At 33.1% G+C, this 5,030-nt stretch overlaps 1 pseudogene; it reads left to right on the forward strand.

Annotated features, from left to right (window-relative positions):
• The first annotated feature begins 356 nt into the window (after window positions 1–356).
• LOC111718893 lies at window positions 357–2,832 on the forward strand (annotated as a pseudogene).
• The last annotated feature ends 2,198 nt before the right edge of the window (window positions 2,833–5,030 follow it).

Genomic DNA, 5,030 nt, shown 5'->3' on the forward strand with positions numbered 1-5,030 from the left:
TTTTGCAAGCTTTAACATATTCTATAAATGTCAGCTATTAATGGCTAAAATTTAAAGAATGCTTTAAAGTTTGAGAAATATTTTACATATATCTCATTTGCCTCTCACAAGAACACAAGAAGTAGGTGTTATTATTATCCCAATTTGCAGATGAGGAAACTGAGTCAAAGAGATTTGTTTAAGTGTTACACAGTTGGTGAGAGCCTGAGTCAGAATTTAAACTCAGTTCTTCTGGACTCGACATTCTATCTACCATATCCACTATGCTACCTACTTATGACCTACTATGGAATCAGCTGGTCCTGTAGAATTCAGAATCCTTACAAACATTTCTGATGATCTGCAGGCCTGCTAAGATGTGCACAGGTAAGTCCATATTTGACCATTAATCAAATGAAGAAGGCCCTGGCCAAAAGTACCAGTTAAGAGGTCTGAGTTACATGCACCTTCATCTGGTCCCCTTTGTTACCAGCAAGATATTTGGGGGAGAGATGATTATTGGGGTGGGAGAGTCAGTAACAGCCTAGAATTTGGGAATTAGCTTGAGGCTAGGTTTGAGGGCTCAGTCTAGATAGGGCTTAAATCAAACTATGGCTGGGAGTTGGGGTGGGAAGTGATTAGCTGGTTATTGCCCAAGATTTGGGAGGTCACTCCATGGCCAGGGTTTGAAGTGGACACAGGATTGGAGTGAAATCAATCTGATCTGGGTGAGGTGTCAGTCCATAATCTATATTCCTGCCCTGTACTATGCTCAGTCTCTATATTATCCTGGAGTTGGTCAATTTGTGAGTAATAATCCAACTCTCTATCGTTCTCTATGAAGTCCTTCATGAGAGAAATCAGGAGTCAGGTGGTAGATGAGCTCCCTAGTATCCACTAGTCACCTTTCTGGAAGACAATGTAAATAAAACAATTCAGAATATCCTTTAGAGGTCATTGAGGTAGTCAATTCATTGAATACCTGAAACTTGCCAAGCATGGTGCTAAAATTCCATGGCTAAAGCCTGGAATACAAAGGAAAGCAAAAAAGATAGTTCTTACCCTTAAAGGGCTTACAATCAAAGCTATTTCTTCACTATCTCCCTCAGCACCTGGTAAGTATCTCCACAACACTGAAACACAGAGGTCTTTGCCAAAACACGGTTTCCTTTAGAAACGGCATCAGGCCCATCAATTGAGGAATTACTGAATAAATTGCGGTATATGGAGGTAATGGAATATTGTTGTTCTACCAAAATTGATGAACAAGCTAATTTTAGAAAGACCTGGAAAAACTTACAGGAACTGATGCTGAGTGAAACAAGCAGAACCAGAAATATATTGTACACAGTAACAGTAAGATTGTGCGATGATCAACTATGAAAGACTTGGTTCTTCTTAGCCATTCAGGGATCCAAAGCAATCTCAATAAACTTTAGATAGAAAACACCATCTGCCTCCAGAAAGAGAACCATGGAGATTGAATGTAAAGCAACACATGCTATGGTCTGCTATGGTCACTTCTTTTTTTTCCTGTTTTTTTTTTTTTTCCTCTCCTGTGGTTTTTTCCTTTTGTTCTGAAAGAAATGTGTATTTTAAAAATTAATATACATTTATAATCAGAAAAAAAACAAAACAATTAAAAAGAAAAAAAACACCATCAGTGCCATCCACATCCAGAGAGAAAAGATTGGATGTGGATCAAAGCATAGTATTTTCAACTTTTTGCTATTGTTGTTGTTTGCTTGGGGTTTTTTGTTTCTTGTGTTTTTTCCCCTTTCAATCTAATTTTTCTTGTGCAGCATGACAAATATGGAAATATATATAGAAAAATTGCACGTGTTTAACCTATATCAGATTGCTTGCTGTTTGGGGTTAGGGAAGAGGAGAGGGAGAAAAATTTGGAACAAAAAAAAAAAAAATTCACAATCCAGATTGTTATTCAAGAAGTAAGATTGGAAGAATTAGCAAACAACAACAACAACAATAAAGTAAAGATTGACATGAATCACAAAATAAGGCACATGACCAGATGAGAATAATTCAAAAACACCTATAAGCAAAGCTTAAAGGAGAAAGGAAAATCATAAGACTAATTAGAAGTACTAGAAGGAAGGAAGCAATAATTTAAAAATATTGTAAATGAAATTATAGTTAAGAGCAAAGAAATGGAAAAAAAGTGAGAGCTTTGGAGAAAAGACATGGAAAGAGATTTAACAGTTTAGTTCAAGAGGTACAAAACTAACAGACTCCTTGAAAATTAAAATAACAGGAGAATGACTGTTTCCTGAATTGTCAAAAGAGGAAAGTTCCTTATTTATATAGTAGATATGGGAAGATTGTTTCAATTGCTTGTATAAATTCTTCAGAAACTTCCCTTGAAATCCGAGAATAGCTTTAATATTGAGGAAGAAGAAAAATTCCAAACTGTGTTTTTACTAGAGGAACCTGACCTTCATTTAATCCCTGAAACTATATCATTTATTTGGGGGCAAGTTGTTTATTATAATGTGAAACAAATACCTCTGAAACAAGAATGTGGGAGCATTCATCTCGGTTAAGACAAAGACAAGCATTTGCCAGTGCTTGGGTCAACATACAGTTGAAAAGTTCTAACAGGCTCTGGCTCCCCAATGCTCAAGACAATTGGACAGCAACTTAACCTTCAAATTGCTCAGTCCACTCACACAAAGCTAAAATCTCTTCACGCCATGTTAGAGCTTGGAATAAACATGAAGATTCAAAAAACTTGGCAAAAATTTCTTTGAAATTCAACCCTAAAGAATCATTTTAATTCTATAAGAAACTAGTGACCTGGAAGCCCAGCTGGATTCCCTTATGTTACGTTTTTGAAAATTCATCTCTATTTCACTCCAGACATATCATTATTTTGTCTCAAAGAGAGATTGCCAAGCTGTATTTTCTGAAGGATTCAATGACTTCTTATAGAATTATATGACTTGTCCCCTCTTAGACCAGAAACATTTGCTGAAAGATTGTTGCTAACAGTTATGAGATTCTAATTGATTTTCTCTTCTTCTGTGAGACAACAGCAATTATTAAGAATATTTAATAGAAATAAAACAAAAGCTAATACCAAAAAAAATTTCTAATAGACCAAACAAATCAAAATAAATATAAAGTGATTACTGTACAAAATTCTAGGGATACAAACATTTTTCATCATGAGTCCTTTAAAATTGTCTTGGATCATTGTACTACTGAGAACTGTCTTTCACAGTTGGTCATCATACAATATTACTATTACTGTATATAATGTTTCTGTTCACTTCAATTCACATTAGTTCATATAAGTTTTCCCAGGTTTTTATGCATTTTTTATAGCACAGTGGTATTCCATCACAATCATATACCATAAGTTGATCAGCCATTCCAACCGAAGGATACTCCCTCAATTTCTAATTCTTTGCCACAACAAAAAAGAGCTGCTATAAATATTTTAGTACAAATAGGTCATTTTTCTTTTTTTTGTTTTGATCTCTTTAGGATACAGACATAGAAGTGGTATTGCTGGGTCAAAAGGTACGCATAAATTTATAAGTCTTTGGACATAGTTCCAAATTGCTCTCCAGAATGGTTGGATCAGTTCACAATTTCACCACCTGGACATTAGTATTCCAAATTTCCCACATCCCCTCCAACATTTATTACTTTTCTTTTTTGTCATATTAGCCAATCTTATAGGTGTGAAGTGATACCTCAAAATTGTTTTAATTTGTACATCTCTAATTAATGGTGATTTAGAGCATTTTTTCATATGACTAGATAGCTTTGATTTCTTCATCTGAAAATTGTATATTTGCATCATTTGACCATTTATCATTTGGGGGATAAATTGTATTCTTATGAATTTGATTCAATTCTCTATATTTAGGAAAGGAGGCCTTTTGAGACATTTGCTTTAAATAAAATTTTCCCAGCTTTCTACTTTCTTTCTAATTTGGGCTGCATTGATTTTCTTTATATAAAACCTTTTTATTTTACTATAATCAAAATTACCCATTTTCATAATGCTTGTTTCATCAAACATTCTTCCCTTCTCCATAGATCTAACAGGTAAACTATTCTATACTCCCCTAATTTGCTTAAGTTCACCCTTTATGTGTAACTCATGTACTCATTTTGACCTTATCTTGGTATTCAGCATAACTTTTTGATATATACCTTAGTTCTGCCAAACTTTATTCCAATTTTCCAAGAAATTTTTGTAAAATAGTGAGTCCTTTTCTCATGGCTATTTGCTATCATGTAATACGTATCTAACTTATGCCAATGTTCCATCACTCTGCTTCTTAACCAGTACCAGATAGTTTTGATAATTACTGCTTTTTAATATAATTTGAGATCTAGTTTGAATTAGGCCACCTTCCTTCAAATTTTTTCTATTAAGTTTCTTGATATTCTTGACCTTTGGTCCTTCCACATGAATTTTGTTATTATTTTTTCTAGCGCTATAAAAATAATTTTGGTAGTTTATTGATAAAGTAGTGAATAACTAAATTAAGTTAGATAAAATTTTCATTTTATTATATTGAATTAGCCTACTTGTGAGCAATTAATATTTTTTCCAATTACTTAGATCTGTCTTTATTTGTATGAAAAATGTTTTATAACTGTATTAATATAATTCCTGGGTTTATCTTGACAAGTGGACTTCCAAGCATTTGATATTATTTGTAATTATTTTAAATGGAATTTCTCTATCTCATGCTTTGTTGATAATAAATAGAAATGTTGACTTATATAAATGTGGACTTATATAATGAAACTTTGCTGTTAAATATTTCAAAGCTTTCTTTAAGCTTACCATCATATTCACAAGGGGTTTGAGGGATTACTTTGTTTCCTCATTGTTTATTATAATTATTTCAATTTTTTTTCTTTTCTTATTATGATAGCTAGCATTTCTAGTATAATATTGAGTAATAGTGATAATAATGAGCATCCTTGCTTCAACCCTGTCTTACTGGGAAGACTTCTAGCTTAACCCTATAAGATAATACTTGCTAATAGTCTTAAAGAAACTTTCA

Source organism: Sarcophilus harrisii, chromosome 2 (assembly GCF_902635505.1).
Source record: "Sarcophilus harrisii chromosome 2, mSarHar1.11, whole genome shotgun sequence".
Taxonomy (NCBI): Eukaryota; Metazoa; Chordata; class Mammalia; order Dasyuromorphia; family Dasyuridae; genus Sarcophilus; species Sarcophilus harrisii.